Genomic DNA, 26,776 nt, shown 5'->3' on the forward strand with positions numbered 1-26,776 from the left:
AGCTTAAGTAGTCGATAATGGGTTATCTCCATTCTTCTTTCTCAGCTTCAGAAACAGCGACAAGATGCTTGAGTTCATTTCCTTCACCTTCAACTTCGTTTGGCGGCAGTACTACCCATTTTTGGCATACTGTAACTTGCGCTTGATCAGGAAGGGTTAACGATGAAGCTAGGGTAGCTAAAGCACCAGCCTTTTTGTTTTCTTTCCTTGGCAGATGTTGAATAGTCACGTCACCGACCCATCCTATTAAATTTTTAGCATAATCATGATATGGGCGTAGTTCAGATTTCTTAACCTCGTAACTACCTAAAAGTTGGTTGATCACCAACTGAGAGTCACCAAATACTTGCAATTGAAACTGCTTCATTTCGACAGCCATTTCAAGCCCAAGTATTAGTGCTTGATACTCAGCAACGTTGTTAGATCAGAGTTGTGTCAACGTAAAAGAGTAGGGCAGAACTTCACCTTGAGAAGTGACAAATACTACACCAGCACCAGCTCCTCTGCGATGTGCAGCACCATCAAAGTACATCTTCCATTGAGGTTGAACTTCAATGACCATTGCATACTCATCAGGCAGTTCATCAGTTAGCTCCCAATCATCAGGTATAGGGTGATCTGCCAAGAAGTCTGCTAATGCTTGTCCTTTTACAGCTTTTTGAGGGATGTACAAATTCTCGAATTGTTGAAATTGGAGATACCATCTCGCTAGTCGATCACTAAGGACAGGCTTTGACATCACGAACTTGATGGGATTTGCTCTAGAAACCAAATGAACGACATGAGCTTGAAAGTAGTGCCTCAAATTTTGGATTGAGAAGACTAGCGCCAAACATAACTTTTTAATTGGCGAATAATTTAGCTCATTTGGTGTCATCATCCTGATCAAATAGTAAAGGGAGTTTTCTTTCCCTTCACTATTTTCTTGGACCAACAGAGCTCCAACAGACCTTTCTTGTATTGAAATGTATAGTATCAACGGCTTTCCAAGTATAGGGGCTGCCAAAACTAGAGGCTTCATCAAGTAGGATTTAATGCTCTCAAAGGCATTGCTACACGCTTGGTCCCATTTAAAAGGGACACCTTTCTTCATAAGGAGACTGAATGGTTGGCACCTCCCAGCTAGGTTTGAGATGAATCTCCTAAGGTACGCTAACTTTCCTTGCAGACTTTTCAATTCATGAATATCCCGAGGCTCAGGCATTTTCAAAATGGCATCCACTTTGGCTTGATCAATTTCAATCCCTATATGTCGGATAATGAAACCAAGAAACTTTCCAAAAGTAATTCCAAAGGAACATTTCAATGGATTCATCCTAAGTTGGTACCTCCGGAGAAAATCGAACACCATTCTCAAGTCTTCCAAGTGGTCGCTCTTCTCTCTTGATTTTACCACCAAGTCGTCAACATAGCATTCGACATTCTTGTGGAGAAAATCATCAAAATTATTCTGCATAACCCTTTGGTAAGTAGCACCAGCGTTCTTCAAGCCAAAAGGCATTACCTTGTAGCAATAAATGCCCTTGGGGGTACGAAATGCAGTAAGCTCTTCATCTTTTGGCACCATGCGAATTTGATTATATCCCGATGAATCGTCCATAAATGACATTGCCTTGTACCCAGTAGTAGCATCGATCATCATCTCTGGAATAGGAAGCGAGAATTTATCTTTCGGTCACGCATTGTTGAGATCCCTGAAGTCAACGCACACTCGAATCTGACCATTTTTCTTCCTTACGGGGATAATACTTGAAACCCATGTTGGGTATTTAACTTAACGAATAAAGCCAGCTTCGATGAGTTTGTTAACTTCAATTTCAATCAAGGGAACTAAGTCCGTCCTAAAGCGCCTTTGGGCTTGTTTAACAGGACGTGCACCATTCTTGATGGCAAGGTGATGGACTGCTACTTTTGGGTCCAAGCCAGGCATCTCTTTGTAGCTCCAAGCAAAGACATCCCTAAACTCCTTGAGTAACTCAATATATGTGCTTTCTTTATCAACTTTTAGTAAAACACTTAGGTAGGTGGGTCTTGGTTCTTCATCGGTGCCAAGGTTAACTTCTTTTAAGGCATCAACTGTAGTCTTCACTCCTTTTTCAAGTTCAGGTGGAGCATCTTCTGCATCTTCATCTTCTTGAGAGTCCCCATCGTTGAAGGATATGTGATAACACAGTGAAACATCCTCCAATTCTGCATTATCCTTCATTGAAGATGGAACACCATTCTCGCATTGTACAGTAACATGATACGAAGAACCCATAGTTTTTTCATCTTCGCCATGATCCTTAGTGTAGACCATAATATATGGATTTACCTTCAGTACTTCTTTGCATGAAACCACAAGTTTTATTTGTCGCCTCATTCTAGAAGGAACCAAACTTTGGAAATCCTTAGAGATCTTCTGGATTTTGGGCGAAGCGGGTGTTCTTATGCTTTGAAAATTTCTCTAGAACTTGTTCCCCTTCTTTAATAGACCCAATCTCTCAAACACGAAAGTCCTCACAGTTGATTTTCCAAGTCGATCAAAGACAGAAGGCTTGTTAGAAGCGGCAAATTCATCTTCTACAGTGATATAATTGATGCTCGCCCTTCTTATGGAGATGTGCACTTGTGACGGTTGCTTGAATCCCAAACCTTCACGCGGTTGTCTCATCGCAGCTTTTGATGGTAGCTTCCCTAACTTTGATGACTCATTGGGATTGTATCCAGCTTTTGCAAATAGCCTGTAGGCATTAGGATCAAAACCTTGATTTGTTCACTTTGTAGGGAGTGCCACATTCTGCAAACGATTTTGGGCTACAAACCCTGCAAGTGGATTTGAGGACAACTTTTCTGCCTCAATTTGTTTTACCGGAAGAGTTAAATCCTTTAGCATGTTAGTTTGGAGATTAGATGATTCACATTCAACTTTCTTTCTTTTAGGGACATATTGGAGCGCATGACTTACTTTCTTGCCATAAGACGCAATATCCCCTCTATGAGATTTATTCGCGTTGGGTTATACCTCCTCAGTAACAAATTTGGCTCTACCAGCAATCACCTTAGCTCTTTTAGTTGTGGGCTCGTCATTCTTGCTTTCATGACATCATCAACTTTAGCTCATTCACAATGCGGTTCTTCAAGTAAAAATTTGCATCGGCGAAGTGTGACTCAGCCTCGGTGAATGGCTCATCATAAACAACTATCTTCTTCTCGACTTCACCCTCGTAGTACTTCAAACATTTATGGTAGGTAGATGGAACCACTTTATTCTCATGTATCCAAGGCCTTCCAAGCAAGACGTTGTATGAAGTCTTTGCATCGATCACATGCAGCCATGTATTTAATTGTATATCTTCAATGGTGATTCCCAACTTGATCGCACCTATGGCTTTTCCCCCCTTGGTTGAATCCTTGGATCATCACACGACTTTTTAAGAGTTCGTTCATGGGAATACCAAGTTTTTTCACAATGCGAATTGGAAAAATGTTCACTGAGGATCCTCCATCAACCAAAATTCGATTTACCCTTTCATCACACATATAGCCAACTAGGTACAATGGGCGGTTATAAAGAGTGTTACCTAGCAGAAGATCATAATTTGTGAACGTGACTTTTTCTCACAAGCATTAACTTCTTGAGGAGTGGACTCGATTAGCTTTTCCGAATATGGTGCCAACGGTAGGTCATCACTCTTTTCTTCCCCTTCGTCAGCATGGCAACAAGAGGCATCAATACCCCTATGGGAAATCTTCGTGTGGAACCAACTTGGTAAAAACTCTTCCAAGGTCACTGGATTTCGTGGCTTTTGAGGGTGGTGAACCTCCACTTTTGGTTTCTTTAAGTGCTTAACTGGATTTCATCTCCTTGGTCTTTTTACCATTATTTTCCTTGTTGGTTGTTATACTGATTCTTTTTGCAGGCTCCTTCTGTGGTGCCTACGACGAGTCTCTAACCTTCGTAATCCTCAGGTTGATCGTCTTCAACTTTGTTGTTGTCCAGTAATTCTTCATCTTTACTTTCTTTAAAACTACATAATTTGTCTGGACTGAATGAGCCAAATGTGATAGAGACTTGGTTTGCGCTTATTTTCTCATCTTCAAGCACGATCTTCTTTTCACGAGCCAAGTCCATAACTTTGTCCTTGAAGACAAAACACTTCTCTAGAGGGTGGCTCACAAGTTGATGATATTTGCAGTAATTTGGGTCATCAGTTTTCCCAGCTTTATTTGGCCGCTTCATCTCCGGAAGCTCATTGAGATTTAACTCGAGGAGTTCTTCGAAAATGGCTGGCACATCAGAATCCAGAAATGGGTACTCTTTCTCTTGCATTTCTTTTAGAGTCAACTTTCCACTTGGATTATCTTGAAACGAAGTGGATTTCATACTATGTTGCTTGCTCGCCTTCGCCGTGAACTTCACATGTGATGTGTTGACATTCATAGCTTCTTTGTTTTCAGATCTTGGTACAAACTTGCTTTTATTTTCTGACTTCTTGCTTGTCGTTTCCTTTGCGAGGTTCATAGATGGGCAACCTTTCATTTACAACGGAGGCCATGCTCAATTCCATGTCATGGGAATGAGTTGCAAGTTCTTCAAATGTGCTAGGTTTGATACCTTGCAAGATAAAGCTCAATCCCCAATGCATGCCTTGGATGGACATCTCTATGCCAGAAGCTTCACTAAGCATGTCTTTACAGTTGAGGCTTGCGTTCCTTCAACGATTGATAAAGTCGATAACTGGTTCACCCTTCCGTTGACGAGTATTGAGGAACTCTTGCTCTAGTTGATCCCAACTATCAATAGATCCTACCTCGAGGTCTGTATACCAATCAAAAGCATTTTCTTTTAGTGAGCGGACAAACTATTTGACAAGGTAATCTCCATAAGTCCTAGCGTTGTTGCATGTCTCAACGAAGTGTGCCACATATTGCTTTGGATTTCCTTTACCACTAAACTGTTGAAATTTTGGAGGTTGCTAGCCAGCAGAAATCTTCAACATATCGATTCTTGCAGTGTATGACTTTGCGTATGTAAGGGAGAACTTGGCAGCAACTTCATATTTATTATTAATAGTTCCTTCAATGAACTCCTTCAGTTGATCGATAGGAATCATCCCTTCAGATGGGACAGGGATAGCCTTAGCGGATGCTACTCGTATCGGGGGAGAATCAATCTTTGGAATTTTTGGGAGCTTTCCAGGTGCATGGGTGGATTCTTCTTCCATCAATATTCCCACCCTGTCTGTTAGCTTGTCAATTCTAGCATCTTGATTTTGCATGCACTTGGTCAAGCCAGTGATTGCTTCCATCAAGTTCGCCAACTGCTCTTCCACAGATGAACTATTTATCACCATAGCTTGCATGATTGTTGTAGATGATGGAAAGTAGCATGGATTGTCACACAGATTGATTCTCGAATGGCTCACGCTACGCGGTGTAAGTGGGGAGGATCCATCACTTGAAGCATCATTATCTTCCTTCACAACCGAGTTCTTGGATCCGGAGAGGTCAAGCAGAGCAAGAGTTTTCTTGATCTTTTCAGCAACATCGCTTCCTTATTTGGGTACGTTTGTGGAAGATCTTACTCCTTTTGAGGATGAAGATCCAAAAACATGGGTTGATGCAGACGGCACTTGGGGTGCTTGTTATCCTAACGAACTTGCTTTGCTCCTTGTAACTGGTCCAAAGCTTCCAAAGGTAACATCGAGGATGCTTTCCACATTAACATAGAACCTGAAATTAGCAAACTTGGTGGAAGTTGAACTGGAGTTGATTTTCCTTGAAGCCATTTCAATGTTCTTGAACTTTGGTGATTTGAAAAGTTGAGATGAGAGGTAGAGATTGTCCCACTGCGCGTGCCAATTTGTTTGCAATAAATTTGTGCAGAAAAATAAAACTGCAATCACAAACAACTATAAAGAAAAAGATTGGCAGAGTACATAACTGGGCCCTTAAACTTGGCTCTTTTTGTCACTTGCACACCTAAACATAGGGTTGTTCCTATCAGACACTCCAATTAAATCCATTTGTGCCAATTAAACACCGAAACATAGGGTTGTTCCTATCAGGCACTCCAACTAAATCACTTTTGTGCCAATTAAATATTGTCAAGGGAAAGGGCGCGTGAACAAGAGAAAAACTTGTTGATTTATTATTATTATTATTATTATTATTATTATTATTATTATTATTATTATTATTATTATTATACTCCATATTATGATTATTTTATATATCCTAACATATTAAAATCCAGATCGTCATTTTGTTTCTTGGCAAAATCGAAGGCAAAGTTGCTTGCAATTTTTTCAGGTGGTATGACGATGAAATTCTTAAGAAACCTTAGAGGGCAATTTCTGGTTTATTGAGCAGACTAAAAAAGTTTGAAGAAGAGAGGGATTGGGTTGGGATAATCGGGTTTTCCATTTTATGAAATGAGTTTCAATTTGTTTTGGGGGTTAAATTTATTTAGTGAAATATTTTAATTATGTCGAACAATTTGTTGTTAAATTTAGGGTGTTAAGAGGCAACTGTAATACACGCACTTAATTTTTTAAATAGTTTTTCACGGACAATCTGGATAGTGTTTAATTGGCACAGATGGATTTAGTTGGAGTGCCTCATAGGAACAACTTTATGTTTAGGTGTCCAAGTGACAAAAAGGATCAAGTTTAAGGGCCTACTTTTGTATTCTGCCAAAAAGATTTTATTGATAAACATTGCAGGTTACAACTCTTTTTATCCCTTGATTCTTCCCTGCGATTTGTTATCCGTAATTCGAGGGCCTTAGTAGCGTATTTCTTGAACACAGGATGATATGCATCTCCTTGATGTATTTGATGATCAAGAAGCATATAGCAACACGCTATTTGGATCTTGAATGTTGTTAGAACTTTTAGCAAGACATATTTGACATGTCTTTGATCTCTAATGAATATTAAATAAATTTTTATGGAATTTGGAGATCGTATATGTGATCTCTTTGTGCACTATGGGATTGCTGAGATCATCTTTGAAGGACATATGGAGCCTTATTTATAGGCATGAATTAGAGTTTGGGTGGAGTAGCCACAAGTAACCCTATTAGACTCCTAATATTTCAAGAGTCGTCTTGAATTTAGGATTTATCTTGATCTGTTAAAAATTTTAGTGTCTACAAATGCCCCATACTTCAAGGTTTGTCGAGGTGTAGGCTTGCTGAAACATGAAGACGAGACTTGAAGTACTCAACCATCACAACAGATAATCTTGAAACTTGAAGTTTTTGATTTGCAGGAGGAAGAGATGAAGTACAGAACTGGTCCCACTGGGCGTGCCAGAATTTGTATACAATAAATTTGCGTCAAGAAAATAATCAAGACCGAAAAATATTGCAACAATCGTAGTGTTTAATTTCAATTAATTTGAGTGTTACAATCTCTATGAATCCTCTGATTATTCTTTCCAATAGTAAAGCTTGATCTTGAACCTATATTTGTTATCACGAACGATGATCTTGAATTCAACTAGCATGAACTTTGATTTGAACTTGTTCTCCTTGAATGTAGATTTATTCTTCGTTCTTGAGCTTGAACTTGATTTGTTCTTATTCTTGTGCTTGATCTTGATTTGTTGAACTTGAACTTGATTGCTTGAAGCTTTAAACTTGAGGAGGAATTTGCAGCGTTTGATCCACGAGCTCTTTCTTACTTCTTGTTATAATTTCGGGTGTCTTTACTGGATTATGAAAACCCTTATTTATAGTTGTGGGAGGGAAAAGTTATGATAAGAACAAACTCTTTCCGACCAATCAAATTGAAGTGTGATAAGGCCACATTTTGATTGGCCAGAACATGTCACTTGCACACGTGGCATGGTTTCATTGGCCTTTTAATGTGACTTGGCATGCCTTGTCATTTTGACACGTGGCATGATCCTATTGGATCTTCCATTTGACTTGGCATGCCACGTCATTTGACACGTGCCACCAAACTAGACCTCTAGAAAAATGACATTTTGGGCTTAATGAAGTGGGCTCATCAATTTAACCCAATGCATTAAGACTTATTTATTTAATCCATATATATTAGACTTATATAATTAATTCAATTATATTAGCCCATAATATCTATTTGGACCAATATATCTTAAATATAAAATATAGTCCAAATTATTTTATGGATTTAATTTTAATAAAATTTATATGCCTACAGCAGCATAACAACTTCACAATATTGGAATGTCAGATGCTACCCAATACTTCAACTTCTTCAAGGAACTGTTTCTCGAGTCTGTGGTCTAAATTTCTCTTGTTCCATATACTCTTAACTGCGACAAACTTCCAATTAGGATTAACACCAACTCGATCGACCTTCCCTGAACCTCCACTTCCAATCAAGCTTTCATTTGTCATATTCACCAGAATTTTGGATTCTGAGAATTCTAATCATTGGAAAGAAATGAACATCCACTCTGGATCTTGGTTCTCATGCTTCTTCTTACTCCACGTGAATTGGTATATAGAGAAATTCCAACTCTTTTTAACTATGCAACATAACTATGTTACAATGAGTAAAAATCCAATAGGAGCCGCAATGGCTATAGCAAATCTGGTGTTGCGACTGCAACGTGGAACTTTGTTCAAACAAAACCCTTGGAAAATAACCGCGGCCCAAAGAAAAATCAAGGGGAAATTATTATACTACCTTAAGAAAATCAACTTTTTTCGACTTTAAAAATTTCAATCAAAAGAAACGAAAACACACACAAGAAACGAAAATAAATAGTTATTTACATCCCCACCCACACTTTAAATTGTGGCATGTCCCCATGATAAACAAATAAAAAGCAAGAGGTAAAGAAAACTTTCCTGAATTTTTTCCGTTTCTGAGAACTTGTGAACTCCACCCCTAATTTTGAATGCATTTTTCTCTTTCGCTGCTCGGGATTCTTTATGGAGCTCATCAGGCCAAAGTCTTTTAAGGATATTTGAAAGACCCACTCTTTTCTTTCTTTCTTGGCCTCATTTTGAACTGTGTGTTATTCTTGTAGGATCATCCTCAACTTATTTCTGCATTCATTCATAAGATCAATCCTTGCATATTCATGTAAATTCCCAAAAATAAAATCTACATGATCAAGGTTAGAATAAGAAAATGAAGAAGAAAGGTCATGTGAGTATTCCTCTGGTAAGTCCAATACCATTTGTTCCTCATTCTTGTCATGTGAGTACTCCTCTGGTAAGTCCAAGACCATTTGTTTCTCATTCTCTTCTACTAAAAATTCCAATTGTGAATAGGTGGATGGGGGTTTGAACTCTTCTTGTATTACTTCATAATCAACCAAAGCCTCGTTTTTAATCATTTCAGTTAAAACAGAGTCCTCTTGCAGAGTGAAAAACTCTCTGTAGATGTTCATCATCTCGGGTAAGCTTATTTTCACACGGTATCTCTTCCATATATTCACCATCATAATGCAACGAGCTAAGTCTATTTACTAATTGATTCACTTGCATTGTTAGGTTGTTAGTGGCTTCATCATCTTGTATAAATTTATCTTCCACTTTATTTATGAACTTATACATAAGCTCTTCTAAACTACCATTCTCCTCTTTGGGTGGTTGTCTTACTTTGCTTTCATTTCAGTCATAATAAGGGTATTCATCCCAACCAGAGTCATAATTGTACCCATATGAATCTTCATACCTATACAGACTAAAGACAAAGTGAGAATGTTCAAAAAATGAACCATAGGAAGAATACCTACCTGCTTGACAATCAACCCAAAGATGATTTCTACCGCATTTAAAACACGTAGCATACCGCTGATAATATTCAACTGCTAACTCTTCAACCATTTTCTTAGGCTGGTTGTACTCCATATTCACATCATTTAGAGTTCAATAACAAGAATATGTTGTTCAAGATTTCTTCAACAAAAGACATCTTGAAGAGAAGATAACATAACAAAATTAAAAATAAAAAAAATTAAAATTAAAAGCTAATTCCTGAATTAGCACTACAAACTATCTCAAACACTATTGATTTTCAATCCTCGGAAACGACGCCAAAATTTGACCAGCGCAAAACACACACTTAAATGGTGCTCGCTAGCCAAAGATAGTATAGTATAATATCGTGTCCACAGGGATTGGTGTTAAACAGTATTATCGTAGTTTGTAGCTAGATTGCTATACAAGATGATCAATAATTTAGATTTATGTGTTTAATATTAAAATTAATTAATAATCTAGAGCTAATTGACTAATGACAATCGAAGCAAGGCCTAAGCAAAGAAAGATATCAATGGGAGAAAATGAGATTTTGATAGGATAGGTGCAAGATAATTGTCTGGGATTTAACTCTAGATAATTCACTTCTAATATTCAAGTGAGTCTCTCGAATTCAATTAATTATCAGTACAATTTTTTAGTAAAAACTCCTCTCTCGGTTAAGTCTCAACCTCTCATTATGAACCAATTTAAACACTATGAAGATATGCAAGAATCGTAGTGGATCGGTCTTTAGGAAAATGTCTTTCGATTATTCTCCTAACTAGGTTTAATCAATGATTCAACTAGCCTCTTTTGATTACTTAGAAGAATATATGAATTCAACCAACAATATAATGTAAAGATATCACAAGTTATGCCTCTTTCGATTACAAGAACAAGTGAATATAGATGCAATAATAAAATCTTCCAAAACCGTTTCAACTAAATAAAAATAGAATTATAATCCACAAACAATCATCAATACACCAAATCCTTCAAACCCCAAAAGGATCTACTCCATAGACATGGAGAAGTTCTTCACAAATATAATTAAAGTATAGGAAAATATAGATTCAATCCAAACCTGGATCTTGAGTGAGGAAGGAATGATGAAATCCTTGTGCTTATGTTATTCCAACTCCTCCTTAGCCTCCTTGGCTTCCTAAGTTCGAAAATCTGTCAAAAGGCCATCTAAAATGGTGTTTCGGTGTATTTAAGCTACCCCCAAAACAAACCCCGGGCGAAACTACCCTTTGTAGCGGAATTGGGAAGTCACTCTAACATTTTTGGGCTACCGTGCCGCATGCCGCACTGTCCTATGTGGCGCGCATGTAGAAAATTCTAGAACGTGCCAAAATATGATTTCTGTCCACTTTTTTGTACTAGCACCCCACGGGGCATGCCGCGGGGCGGTAGTGCAAATTGTGGCCAGAAATATGTTTTTCAAATTTTTGGAATCCAGACTTGGTTTTCGATCCCCGAACGTAATATCGGCTTAATTACTTGGGCTTTTAATCAGACTTCAAAGCTCCAAATAGCTCGAATTAGCTCCACAATATCTACATAACTCGGAATCACTCCTACAAGGCACAAAACACACAATAAGTGCAAAAATACTACCAATTAAAGCTCAACATAAGTAAAGTATAGTGAATTAGAGTGCAATAAGTGACTAAAATACAGGATTATAGTGTACCATCAAGGTGCAATATGTCAACAACTTTCAAGGGCAACGAAACAACTTCCAAGGCCCAAACCAATAACAATGGCGACCCCAAAACAATCAAGGCAATTTGTAATGACCCGGCTGGTCGTTTTGAGAGTTGTAGCCCCACTCCCTCATTTACTGCTCATTTTGTACTTTATAACTGCTAGTGACTTACTGGGGTAGTTGGTTCGGGTCCGGAGAGGTTTCGGAATGAATTGAGGCACTTAGTCTCAAGGTTGGAAGCTTAAGTTGAAAAGGTTGACCGGATGTTGACTTATATTTAAACGACTTTGAAATGGAGTTTTGATGGTTCCTCTAGATCCGTTGGGTGATTTTGTACTTAGGAGCATGTCCGGATTGTGATTAGGAAGTCCGTAGTGGAATTAGGCTTGAAATGGCGAAAGTTGGAAATTTGGAAGTTTGATCGAGAGTGGACTTTATGGTTACCGGGCTTGGATTGGAGTTCCGAGAGCTGGAGTAGGTCCGTGGTGTCATTTTTGACTTGTGTGCAAAATTTGGGATCAATCGGACGTGATTTGATGGGTTTCGACATCGTTTGTAGAAGTTGGAATTCCTTAGTTTCAATAGGCTTGAATTGGGGTGTGATTCGTGTTTTTGATGTTGTTTGAGATGATTTGAGGGCTCAACTAAGTTTTTATTGTATTTTAGGACTTGTTGGCATAATTTGTTGAGGCCCCGGGGGCCTCGGGTTGAATTTGGATGGTTAACGGATCAAAAATGAGACTTAGTGCATTGCTAAAGCTGGGAGTTTTCTGGTGTGATCGCACTTGCGAGGGATCGGCCGCAGATGCGATGCCGTAGATGTGGCTGGATTTGTGCAGGTGCGGAATTGGGCTGGCCTGGGGAAAGATGCAGGTGCAAGGGGTAACCGTATCTGCGAGCCCACATGTGCGAGCAAGGCTCCGCAAATGCGGAGTTGAGGGGCGAGGTCTGTTTTCTCAAAAGTGGATAGTGGGCTGTAGAAGCGCCTTCGCAGGTATGGAACCTGGAGAGCAGAGGCGAGCCCTAGGGATTTAAGTGATTGTCACAAAAGCGGAGAATTGTTCGGCAGGTGCGGATATTTGGCCCACATGTGCAAAAAGCCTTGGCAGTGTTTTAAAAATGAGGGTTCTAAGATTTTCACCATTTTAAACATTTCATGCTCGGGAATTGGCGATTATTGAGAGGATTTACGGGGGATTCTTAGAGATTCGAGACATTCGGAGGCCGTTTCACTAGGCAAAGGTGTGTTGGAGTAGAGATTAGCCTAGATTGAGGTAAGTAACACTTTAAACATGGCCTTGAGGGTTCGAAACCCCGAATTATGTGTTATGTAATTGGTGTTGAGGTGACGTACATGCCTAGTGATAGGTGTGTGGGCGTGCACCGTAAGAAATATAACCTGGTCGATTCCATGGAACTGTATTGTGGATTTATCTTGTTGATATCCATGTTTTCATCATGTGATAAAGTAATTGAGCTGCCAATAATGCTAGAAATCATGTTTAAGCTATTGCTGGTACTGTTGGGACCCATAGTGGTCGTTTTTGTGCTGTTGACTTATTGATTACATTGAGATAGTCATATTTATTCATTGCATACCATATCTCAGTCTCCGTTGCTATTTATTGCTATATCATATCATAATATTTGGGCTAGATTCGCGACACTGTGAGTCCAAGAGAGAGAGAGACTGGAGAGATTGATGACTGAGTGAGGCCGAGGGCCTGATTGAGAGTGAAAGTTATGGGATCGGGCTGCATGTAACAACATGTTTATTGATTTATGCCTGGATCTGACCTATTATGGCTCTTGGGCTGAAGGAGCTCATTCGGAGTCTGTACACAACCCTAGTGAGCGCAGTTGATTATATTGAGGGATGGATCTTCCCTTGACATGGATCTTGTGTGAATTATTTATATTTGGGGATGGATATTCCCCTGGACTTGATTGGCCTTATACAGTACTGAGTGACTGACTGTCAGTTGATGTATATATATATATATGGGATGGATCTTCCCTAGGCTGGATTAGCCATATACAGTACTGAGTGATTGAGTATTCTGAGAGAGTGAGTACACGAGGCTTTCAGCGTGCAGTATCACATACAGCATGTGCATTGGCATGTAGAAGTAAAGTGTTCATACTCCTCATTTCATTCAGAATTGATTTATTTTACTTGAATTGAGATTAACTGTTGAACTTGAAGTATGCCTACATTTCTGTACTATTATTTCTATATTGAACTATACTTGTTAAGTTCGTCACTACCTTTCAGTCCAGAGGTTAGATTTGTTACTTATTGGGTTGGTTGTACTCATACTACACCCTGCACCTCGTGTGCATATCCAGGTGCTTCCGGTCACGGAAACTATTGAGTTGAGGAGTCCGGACCTTTGGAGATCATCGAGGTAGCTGTTTGGCATTCGCAGACCTTGAATCTCCTCCCTTATCTTTCCTCCCTTAACCGCTTCCATATATTTTAAAGCTTTAGAGTGTTGGAAATGTTTGTATAGTTGGCTTGCCTAGTACCATGATAGGCACCATCACGACAAGTTGGTTTTGGGTCGTGACAAGTTGGTATCAGAGCCTAGGTTATAAAGGTCTCACGAGTTATGAGCAGGTTTAGTATAGTCTTGTGGATCGGTACGGAGACGTCTGTACTTATCTTCGAGAGGCTACTGAACCCTTAGGAAACTTCATATTCCTGTATTCTTATCGTGCAAATTTGTTGATTTCGGTCACTAAAATTTTGTTGTTTTATTCTCTTACAGATGGTGAGGACACGTGCTACCGGACAGGACGACAAGCCACCAGTACCACCAGTTAGGGCCACGAGAGGCTGAGGTCGCGGTAGGGGTCACGGTAGATTCCAGATGTGGTTGAGCCAGCGGGGTCAACTCAGGCACCAACTGTGCCCATTATGATTCCAGGCCTTTAGGAGTCTTTGGCCTAGATATTGACTGTTTTCACTGGCCTTGCTTAGGTGGTTTCGGCTCAGGACGCACCATCCACTTCTCAGGCCGGGGGAGGTAGTCGTACCCTCCCGCCCGTACTCCAGAGCAAGTGATGCAGGGACTTCAGACTCCGGGGGTACTACCTGTCCAGTCTGTTGTAGCGGTTCAGGCCCAGGTGGTTCCCTTTATGACTGATGATGAGGAGAGGAGACTTTAGAGGTTTGGGAGGCTCCAGCCTCCATCATTTAGTGGGGCTAAGTCTGAGGATGCACAGGACTTTTTGGACAGGTGTCAGCAGATTCTTCGCACGGCAGGTATTTTAGAGACCATTGGGGTCTCATTCACTGGAAAGTTCTCTGTTCTCTTCTTGTAAAAGTTCATGCCACAGTCTCGCAAGGAGAAGCTGCGCAGACAGTTTGAACAGCTTCGTCAGGAGGGCATGTCTGTGACCTAGTACGAAATAAAGTTTTTAGAGTTACCTCGTCACGCAGTTTGGTTGATTCCCACTGATAGAGAGAGGATTAGGAGGTTCATTGATGGCCTCACGTATCAGTTGCGGTTGCTTATGACTCGAGAGTAGGTATCTAGTGCTTCCTTTGATGAGGTGGTCGATATTGCTCGGCAGATAGAGATAGCCCATAGTTAGGAGCGCGGAGAGAGGGAGGCCAAGAGGCCTCGTAGCTCGGGTGGTTACAGCGGTGTTCCTTCTAGGGGTCAGTTCTACCACAGCAGGGGACATATTTATAGGCATGCCCAGATGGCTTGTCCGGTTCCTCGTGGTGCATCATCCAGCCATGGTTCGTACAGTGCTCATCAGGGTTAGTCATCTCTCAGTGCCCTTCCAACTTAGAGTTTGTCTCGTGCACTATCAGTTCAAGGTTTATTTGTACCACGTCCTTCTGATAGTTATTCTAGTTCTTGGGGTCTGCCTCAGTACTCACAGCGATTTGCAGGGAGGGGTTGTTTTGAGTATGGAGATTTGTGTCGCATAAAGAAACATTGTCCCCACCTTTCGGGAGGTCTAGCTCAGCAGAGGAGTCAGACTACGACTTCAGCACCAGTTACTTCACCACTCACCCAGCCAACTCAAGGTAAAGCTCAGTCAACTAGGGAGAGGCTGATCAGGTGGCGGTCAGGTCCGATTCTATGCTATTCCTGCCAGACCAGATGTTGTTGCTTCATATACAGGGATGACTCTATATTATTGGACCCTGGTTCCACTTATTCGCATGTATCATCATATTTTTCTCATTATTTGGATATGCCCCGTGAGTCCTATATTTGTTCTGTTCATGTATCTACGCCAGTGTGCGACACTATTATTGTGGACCGTGTATATCGGTCGTGTGTAGTGACTATTAGGGTATTGGAGATATAGTCGATCTCTTGTTGCTTATTATGGTTGATTTCGACGTGATCTTGAGTGTGGATTGGTTGTCTCCATGTCATGTTGTTCTAGACTGTCACGATAAGACCGTGACGTTGGCGATGTCGGGGTTGCCAAGGATTGAGTGGAGAGGTTCTCTAGACTATGTTCCCAGTAGAGTGATTTCAGATTTGAAGGCCCATCGGATGGTTGGGAAGGGTTGTTTATCTTATTTGGCCTTTATGAGGGATGTTGGTATTGATACTCCTTCTATTGATTCTGTTCCGGTGGTGTGCGATTTTCTGGATGTGTTTCATGCAGACCTGTCGCCCATGCTGCCCGATAGGGATATTGACTTTAGTATTGACTTGGTGCCGGGAACTAAGCCCATTTCTATTCCTCCGCATCGTATGGCACCAGTTGAGTTGAAGGAATGAAAGAGCAACTTCAGGAACTTCTTGATAAAGGGTTTATTAGGCCTAGCGTGTAGCCACGGGGTGCACCGATTTTTTTGTGAAGAAGAAGGATGGTACTATGTGGATGTTCATTGATTATAGGCAGTTGAACAAAGTTACAATCAAGAACAAGTATCCTTTGTCGCGCATTGATGATCTATTTGACCAGCTTCAGGGATCGAGGGTGTTCTCTAAGATTGATTTGAGGTCTGGGTATCACCAGCTGAATATTCGGGACTCAAATATTCTAAATATGGCATTCGAGACCCGTTATGGTCATTATGAGTTCCTTGTGATGTCTTTTGGGCTGACCAACGCCCCAGCAACATTCATGCATATTATGAACAATGTATTTCAACCTTATCTCAACTCATTTGTCATTGTGTTCATTTATGATATCCTGGTTTACTCTCATAGCTAGGATGAGCATGCCCAGCATTTGAGAGTTGTGTTGCAGCGGTTAAGGGAGGAGAAGCTTTATGCCAAGTTCTCCACTCATGAGTTTTGGCTTAGTTCAGTGGCGTTCTTGGGGCACGTGGTATCCAGTGAGGGGATTCAGGTGGATCTAAAGAAGATTGAGGCAGTTCAGAGTTGGCCCAAACCGTCCTAAGCTACGGAGATTCGGAGCTTTCTCGGCTAGGCCGGTTATTATCGTCGCTTTGTGGAGGGTTTCTCGTCTATTGCATCTCCTTTGACCAAATTGACCCATAAGGGTGCTCTATTCAGGTGGTCGGATGAGTGTGAGGAGAGCTATGAGAAGCTCAAGACTGCCTTGACCACAACTCCAGTTCTAGTTTTGCCTTCAGCTTCATGCTCCTATACATTGTATTGTGATTCTTCTCGGATTGGTATTGGGTGTGTCTTGATGCAGGAGGATAGAGTGATTGCTTATGTTTCGCATCAATTGAATCCCCATGAGAAGAACTACCTTGTTCATGATTTGGAGTTGGCTGCCATCGTTCATGCATTGAAGATTTGGAGGCACTATCTCTATGGTGTGTCTTGTGAGGTATTTACGGATCATCGGAGTCTCCAACACTTGTTCAAACAGAAGGATCTAAACTTGAGGCAGCGGAGATGGTTGGAGCTGCTAAAGGATTATGATATCACTATTCTGTATTATCCAAGGTCAATGTTGTGGCTGATGCCTTGAGTAGAAAGGCAGTGAATATGGGTAGCCTTGCATTCATTCCTATTGGTAAGAGACCGCATGCAGTTGATGTTCAGGCCTTGGCCAACCAGTTAATGAGATTAGATGTTTTGGATCCCAGTTGGGTTCTACCTTGTGTGGTTTCTTAGTCTTCCTTATATGATCACATCAGAGAGCGCCAGTATGATGATCCTCATTTTCTTGTCCTTAAGGACACTGTTCAACATGGTGATGCCAGAGATGTTACTATTGGGGATGATGGAGTGTTGAGGATGCATGGTCGGATTTGTGTGCCTAATGTAGATGGACTACGTGAGTTGATTCTTGAAGAGGCCTACAGTTCGCGGTATTCCATTCATCCGGGTGCCGCAAAAATATATTAGGACTTGAGGCAGCACTATTGGTGGAGGAGAATAAAGAAGGATATAATGGGGTTTGTAGGTTGGTGTCTTAACTGTTAGCAGGTAAAGTATGAACATAAGAGACCGAGTGGATTGCTTCAGATGCTAGAGATTCCAGAGTGGAAATGGAAGCTGATTACCATGGATTTTGTAGTTGGGCTCCCACGGACTTCGGGGAAGTTTGATGCTATTTGGGTGATTGTGGATTGGCTGACCAAGTCTGTACACTTCATTCCAGTTGGGACTACTTATTCTTCAGAGCGGTTGGCTTAGATTTACATCTGCGAGAATGTCCGCCTTCACAGTGTGCCAGTGTCCATCATTTCAGATCGGGGCATGCGGTTTACATCGCAGTTTTGGAGAGCCATGCAGGGAGAGTTGGGCACCCAGGTTGAGTTGAGTACAGAATTTCACCCTTAACCGGATAGATAGTCTGAGCGCACTATTCAGATATTGGAGGACATTATACGCACTTATGTCATTGATTTTGAGGGTTCTTGGGCTCAATTTCTTCCGCTCGTGGAGTTTGCCTACAATAACAGCTACCAGTCGAGCATTCAGATGGCTCTGTATGAGGCTCTATAGGGGAGACGGTGTCGATATCTGGTGGGTTGGTTCGAGTCGGGGGAGGCTAGGCTATTGGTTACTGAATTGGTTCATACTGCTTTGGATAAGGTTAGATTGATTCAGGATCAGCTTCGCACAGCGCAGGCCAGACAGAAGAGTTACGCCGATATGAAGGTTTGCGACATTGCTTTCATGGTTGGGGAGAAGGTACTGATCAAGGTGTCACCCATGAAGGGTGTTATGAGGTTCGGGAAAAAGGGCAAGTTAAGCCCTCACTATATTGGGCCGTTTGAGGTACCTCCTAGGATTGGAGAGGTGGCTTACAAGCTTGCCTTGCCACCTAGTTTGTCGAGTGTGCATCCAGTGTTTCATGTTTCTATGCTCCAGAAGTATGTCGGCGATCGGTCTCATGTTTTTGATTTCAGCACGGTTTAGTTGGATGATGATTTGACTTATGATGTGGAGCCGATGACCATTTTGGATCGGTAGTTTTGAAAGTTGAGGTCAAAGGACATAGCTTCAGTGAAGGTGCAGTGGAGAGGTCAGCCAATTGAGGAGGCTACTTGGGAGACCGAGCAGGAGATGTGGAGCTGTTATCTACGCCTATTTGAGACTCCAGGTATGTTGCTAGACCCGTTCGAGGACTAACGTTTGTTTAATAGGGGAGGATGTAACGACCCGAGTGGTCGTTTTGAGAGTTATAGACCCGCTCCACCATTTACTACTCATTTTGTACTTTATAACTGCTACGTGACTTACCGGGGTAGTTGGTTCGGGTAAGGTGAGGTTTCGGAATGAATTGAGGCACTTAGTCTCAAGGTTGGAAGCTTAAGTTGAAAAGGTTGACTGGATGTTAACTTATGTGTAAACGACTCTGAAATGGAGTTTTAATGGTTCTGTTAGCTACGTTGGGTGATTTTGAACTTAGGCGCGTGTCCGTTTTGTGATTGGGAGGTTCGTAGTGGAATTAGGCTTGAAATGGCGAAAGTTGGAAATTTGGCAGTTTGACCGAGAGTGGACTTTGTAGTTACCGGGCTCGGATTGGAGTTCCAGTAATTGGAGTAGGTCCGTGGTGTCATTTGTGATTTGTGTTCAAAGTTTGGGGTCAATCAGACGTGATTTGATTGGTTTCGGCGTCGTTTGTAGAAGTTAGAATTCTTTGGTTTCAATAGGCTTGAATTGGGGGGCGATTCGTGATTTTGATGTTGTGTGAGGTGATTTGAGGGCTCAACTAAGTTCGTATTGTGTTTTAGTACTTGTTGGTATAATTGGTTTAGGTCCCGGAAGCCTCGGGTTGAATTCGGATGGTTAACGAATCGAAAATTAGACTTAGTGCATTACTGAAGCTGGGAGTTTTCAGGTGTGATCGCACCTGCGAGGGATTGGCCGTAAGTGTGATGCCGCAGATGCAACTGGATTTGCGCAGGTGTGGGACTGGGCTGTCCTGGGGCAGGACGCAGGTGCGAGGGGGTAACCGCATCTGCGAGCCCGCAGGTGCGAGCAAGGCTCTGCAGATGCGGAGTTGAGGGGCGAGGTTTGTTTCCGTAGAAGCGGATAGTGGGCCGCAGAAGCGCCTCTGTAGGTGCAGAACCTGGAGCGCAGATGCGAACCCTGGGGATTTAAGTGATTTCTGCAGAAGCAGAAAATTTAACCCAAAAGCGGTTTCGTAGGTGTGGATATTTGGCCGGCAGGTGCGAAAAGCCTGGGTAGTCTTTTAAAAATGAGGGTTCCGAGATTTTCACCATTTTAAACATTTCAAGCTCGGGATTTGGCGATTCTTGAGAGAATTTTTGGGGGATTCCTTGAGATTTGAGACATTCGTAGGTCGTTTCGCGAGGTAAAGGTATGTTGGAGTAGATATTTTCCCATATTGAGATAAGTAACACTTCTAAACTTGGCCCTGAAGGTTCGAAATCCCGAATTTGTGTTATATGATTGGTGTTAAGGTGACGCACATGCCAAGTGATGGGTGTGCACCGTAAGAACTGTAACCTGGTCAATTCCATGGAACTGTATTGTGGATTTATCTTGTTAATATCTGTGTTTTCATCATGTGATAAAGTAATTGAGATACCAATCATGCTAGAAATCATGTTACACTATCGCTGGTACTGTTGGGATCCATAGTGTTCGTTTCATACTCAGACATATTCATTCATTGCATATCATATCTCAGTCTACGTTGCAATTTATTGCTATATCATATCATCATTTTTGGACTAGTTTCACGACATTATGAGCCTGAGAGAGAGAGAGAGAGAGAGAGAGAGAGACTGGAGAGGTTGATGACTGCGTGAGGCTGAGGGCCTGATTGAGAGTGACAATTATAGGATTGGGCTGCACGCCGCAGCATGTTTATTGATTTATGCCTGGATCTGACTTATTATGGCTCTTGGGCTGAAGGAGCTCCTCCGGAGTCTGTACACAACCCTAGTGAGCGCAGTTGATTATATTGAGGGATGGATCTTCCCTTGACATGGATCTTGTGCGAATTATTTATGTTTGGGGATGGATATTCCCCTGGACTTGATTGGCCTTATACAGTACTGAGTGACTGACTGTTAGTTGATGTATATATATATGGGATGGATCTTCCCTGGGCTAGATTGGCCGTATACAGTACTGAGTGATTGAGTATTCTGAGAGAGTGTGAGTACACGAGGCTTTCAGCGTGGTGCATCACATACAGTATGTGCATTGAAATGTAGATGTAGAGCGGTCATACTCCTCATATCATTTAGAATTGATTTATTTTACTTGAATTGAGTTTAGCTGTTGAACTTGAAAGTATGCCTATATTTTTGTACTGTTATTTTTATATTGAATTGTACCTGCTGAGTTCGTCACTACCTTTGAGTCCAAATGTTAGATTTGTTACTTATTGAGTTGGTTGTACTCACGCAACATCCTGTACCTTGTGTGCATATCCATGTGCTTTCGGTCACGGCGGTTGCTGAGTTTAGGAGTCCGGACCTTCAGAGATCATTGAGGTAGCTACTTGGCGTTCGCAGACCTTGACTCTCCTCCCTTATCTTTCCTTTTAGGTTTCTATTTTTGTTTCTAGACGGTGTACCAGACTATATCTTTATGTAGATGCTCTTGTACTCGGTGGCACCCCGATTTTGGGAGAGATTTTGTATTGAATTATGATTTCTTACTCTGTTTTTAAAAGGTTCTCCTTAATTTTTAACTGCTTCCATATCTTTCAAAGCTTTAGAGTGTTGGAAATATCTGTGTAGTCGGCTTGCCTAGTACCATGATAGGCGATATCACGACAGGTTGGTTTTGGGTCATCACACAATTGGAATTCTAACAACCAAGGAAATTGGAGTGGTGGAAACAATCAAGGGAATTGGCATAACAACAACAATCAAGGAAATTGGAGAGGCAATAATCAAGGAAATTGTGGGGGGGAGGGAGTGGTAATAATCAAGGCGGATGGAACAATAATCAAGGCAATCAGGGGTCGGGCTTTCAAAGGCCCCCGATGTATCAACAACCGAGCAATCCCCCTCCTTATCCTTCCCATGGTTCTAGTTCTTCAAACAATGAAATAGGGCATATTGAGAACATGTTCAAGCAAATTATGGAAATGAATGTCGATTTGGATGTCCAACTTGCCTAACACAACACATCGATCCGCAACATAAAAGTTCAAATGGGGAAAATATCTCAAGCTCTAAATTCTCTTCCTAAGGGGGCACTACCAAGTGACATGGTGGTAAACCCAAAGGGTGGAAACAACACCGGGCATGCCATGGCCGTTACTACAAGAAGTGGAAGAGGTGGGAATGCACCCACCTCAAGTCAAAAGCAACTTGTGGATTATGAGCAAGTGGTACAAGAAGAAGAGGTCCCAAACAATGTGGTCCAATCAAATGATAAAGTTCGGATTGATATTGATGATAGTGTGGAAGAGACTCAAGAGGAGGTGAACCCGTTTAGGGTTCACATTATTGACATACCGGAGTCGGTAGTACAAAAGGCTAAGGCACCATTGCCTAAGCCTCCACCTCCATACCCTCAACGACTTGCCAAACAAAATGACGTGAATCAATTCAAAAAGTTCATTCAACTGATGAAGAGTCTCTCAATCAATGTATCATTAGTTGAAGCTTCGGAACAAATGCCTGGTTATGCAAAGTTTATGAAGGATCTCGTGACGAAGAAGCGGTCAATGAATTTTAAAAATATCAAAGTCACTCATCAAGTGAGTGCAATTGTGCATTCAATGGCTCCTAAGTTGGAGGATCCCAGTGCTTTCACGATTCCTTGTACAATTGAAAGTGTCGAGTTTGCTAATGCTCTTTGTGATCTTGGGGAAAGTATCAATTTGATTCCCTATTTGTTTTTCAAGACCTTGGTAATTGGGCAATCAAGATCCACCTCTATGAGATTGCAAATGGCCGATCGTACCATGAATAGACCTTTGGGAGTGATTGAAGATGTTTTGGTTCGTGTTGATAAATTCATTCTTGTGGCGGATTTTGTCATTCTAGATTGTGAAGTTGATTATGAGGTGTCGATTATTCTTGGAAGACCTTTCCTTACTTAGGGAAAGGATCTTTGTGATGTTGAAGCCGGAGAACTCACCTTCTGGGTGGGTGATGAAAAAGTGGTATTACATGTATGTAAGTCCATACGACAACCAAATAGCAACGAGGTGTGCTCTTTTGTGGACTTAGTGACTGGTGTTATTGTTGATGATACAAGTGCCACAATCAATTTTGGTGATATGTTGGAGGCCGTATAGCTCAACTTTGATGATGACGAGATGGATGGGTTCATAGAATGTGTGAACTCCTTGCAAGGAATGGGGCCATACAATTATGCACCCCAGAAACTATCTTTGGATCTTGAAAATAGGACAACTCCTCCCACAAAACCTTCCATTGAATAGCCTCCTACCTTGGAGTTGAATCCATTACCTCCACATCTTCGGTATGAATTTCTTGGCCTTTGTTCTACTTTACCGGTTATTCTTTCCTCTTGTTGGACTAATGTTCAGGTAGATTCTACATTGGCGGTGCTACATAAGAGGAAGAAGGATATCAGGTAGACATTGGCAGATATTTGGGGGATAAGCCCTGCATTTTGCATGCATAAGATCAACTTTGAGGAAGGCTCCGAACCATTTATTGAACATCAAAAGAGACTCAATGAGGCTATACAAGAAATTGTCAAAAGGGAGATTATCAAGTGGTTGGATGTCGAGGTTGTCTACCTTATCTCCGATAGTTCGTGGACTTCTTCAGTTCAATGTGTCCCGAAGAAAGGGGCATAACGGTGGTCACCAATGACAAGAATGAGTTGATTCCTATAAGAACGGTGACCTGTTGGAGAGTGTGTATGGACTCTCGCAAGCCCAACAAAGTCACTAGGAACGATCATTTCCCACTTCCTTTCTTAGATCAAATGCTTGATACATTGGCCGACTGTGCTTTCTATTGCTTTCTTGATGGGTATTCGGGCTACAACCAAATCCTTATTTCTCTGGAGGATCAAGAGAAAACAACCTTTACATGTCCCTACGGTACTTTCGCCTTCAAGCGAATGCCATTTGGTTTGTGCAATGCACCGACGGCTTTTCAAAGGTGTAAGACGGCTATCTTCACGGACATGGTGAAGGACTACCATGAAGTTCTCATGGATCATTTCTTGGTGGTTGGATATTCTTTTGATGACTGTTTGAAAATTTAGATAAAGTGTTGGCAAGATGTGAAGAAACAAATTTGGTGCTCAATTGGGAGAAGTGTCATTTCATGGTGGAGGAAGGCATTGTTCTTGGCCACAAAATATCAAAGAATGGAAGTGAAGTTGACAAGGCAAAGATTGAGGTTATTTCTAAACTTTTACCTTTAACTTCGGTGAAGGGTGTGCGGAGTTTCTTAGGCTGTACGGGATTTGATCGGCGTTTCATCAAAGATTTCTCTAAGGTGGTAAGCCCGTTGTGCAAGATTCTTGAGAAATATGCTAAGTTTAACTTCAATGATGATTTCATGAGAGCCTTTGAATTGTTAAAGTTCAAGTTGACAACTACTCCCATCATCACCACTCCAAATTGGAGTGTCCCTTTTGAACTCATGTGTGATTCAAGTGACGTAGCGGTTGGGGCTGTTTTGGGGAAACGCATCAACAAGATTTTCATTCGGTCTAATATGATAGTAAGACCATCAATGGTACCCAGGTCAACTATACCGATACAGAGAAAGAGCTCCTTGCCATTGTGTTTGCAATTGAGAAGTTCCGCTCGTACTTGATGGGTGCAAAAGTTATTGTCCACAAGGATCATGCGGCACTTCGTTATCTTATGAGCAAGAAATATTCCAAAGCTCGGTTGATGAGATGGGTTCTTTTGTTGCAAGAGTTTGATATCGACATCCATGATAGAAAAGGGAGTGAAAATCAAGTGGCGGACCACTTGTCTTATTTGGAGGATGAGGGAAGGCCGCATGATGGCCTTGAAATCAATGACTTTTTCCCCAATGAGCAACTCTTTGCTATTTCAATGAAAGAGATGCCATGGTTCGCGGATCTAGCAAATTTTCTTGTGTGTGGAATCATCCCGGATGAGTTCTCTTCAAACCAAAGGAAGAAGCTCAAACAGAATTGTCAAGATTATTATTGGGATGAACCATACCTTTTCTGAATTTGTACGGGTGGGGTGATTAGAAGATGTGTACCGGAAGCAAAGCAAGGTAAAATTCTTGGGGCTTGTCATTCTTCACCATATGATGGTCACCATGGTGGAGCAAGAACAGCAGCTAAAGTGCTAAGTTGCAGAATCTATTGGCCCACTCTTTACAAGGACACTAGTAAGCTAGTGAGAAGATATGATGAATCTCAACGATCCGGTGGAATCTCAAAGAAAAATGAAATGCCCATCACCACCATTTTGGAGATTAATATTTTCAATGTGTGGGGTATTGACTTTATGGGTCCTTTTGTGAGTTCTTATGCAAACACCTATATCTTGGTTGCAGTGGATTATGTGTCCAAATGGCTGGAGGCATTTGCTCTACACAACAATGAAGCGAGAAGTTTGGTAACGTTCTTGAAGAATAATATTTTCACAAGGTTTGGTACTCCCCGGGCTATTATAAGAGAAGGGGGGTCACATTTTTGTAACAAGGATTTCGACACTTTACTTATCAAGTATGGTGTTAGTCATAAAGTCATAACTCCCTATCATCCACAAGATAGGGATAAAGTGGAAGTCTCCAACCAGGAGATAAAGAGTATTTTGTCCAAAACAGTGAATGCTAACCGGACGGATTAGTCCAAGAAACTTGATGATGTATTATGGGATTATCAGACGGCTTACAAAACACCTATCAAAATGTCGTCGTACCGGTTGCTGTTCGAAAAAGCTTGTCATCTTCCAGTGGAACTTGAGCACATGGCTATGTGGGATCTAAAGAAGTTGAATCTTCATTGGGATGTAGCTGCTAACTTGCGAGTTGCACATTTAAATGAATTGGATGAATTCTGTTACCATGCCTACACTAGTTCGTCCTTGTACAAAGAAAAGATGAAATATATTCATGACAAATACATTAGGAATAAAGACTTCAAGGTGGGCGATCTCGTATTGTTGTTCAACTCAAGGTTGAGGATGTTCCCCGAAAAGCTAAAGTCTAAATGGAGTGGCCCCTTTGAAATTGTGGGTGTGACAACTTTTGGTGCATTAGATTTGAAGAACAAAAATAATGAAGTATTCCGAGTCAATGGTCACCGGGTGAAGCACTATTTTGGAAACGTTGGAGATAGTTACATCGTGGCGGTCATTTATTTTAATTTATGGTATTCTGCATTGTGTCACGACATTAAATCGGGCGTTTCTTGGGAGGCAACCCATGTTTCTTTTCCTTTTTTCTTTTGTAGTTAGGTGTTATTTTGTGCTAACTTGATTTGAAGTGTGCTATAGGGCTGAGTGTGACTTAAAGTAATGGTGGACAAAAATGAGGCTAAGTATTGAAAGAAGTGCAGACCGTAGTTGATTTGTGCGGACCGCACAATTTGGAGTGTTGTAGCAAAGAGCATTGCGGCCGCATAATTACCTTGCGAACCGCACAAATGGAGGATTCAAAATGCCAACTCTCTGAAGTTGGTATGTCAGAAAAATGGCCAATCTGCAGTCGCAACAGAAAATCTGCGGTCGCAACAAGGATTCTGCTGCCGCACGCAAAATTCTACGGACCGCAGACAAGGCACCAACTTAAGCTCACCAGGTAACAGAGTGTGAACCGCAACTTAAATTGTGCGTCCGCACTCGCTCCTCCTTCCCTTAGAAAATTAATAGTGTAAATAGAGGGCCAGGACAATTGTTACATATTTTCCCCTCTAAGCACAAAACTTGCACTAAAGTGAAATTTCTTGGTGCATCATCTACCCACACGCCCAACAATTGTGATCACTCATACCCTGCACTCATTCATA

This window comes from Nicotiana tomentosiformis, chromosome 8 (genome assembly GCF_000390325.3).
Source record: "Nicotiana tomentosiformis chromosome 8, ASM39032v3, whole genome shotgun sequence".
In the NCBI taxonomy this organism is placed as follows: Eukaryota; Viridiplantae; Streptophyta; class Magnoliopsida; order Solanales; family Solanaceae; genus Nicotiana; species Nicotiana tomentosiformis.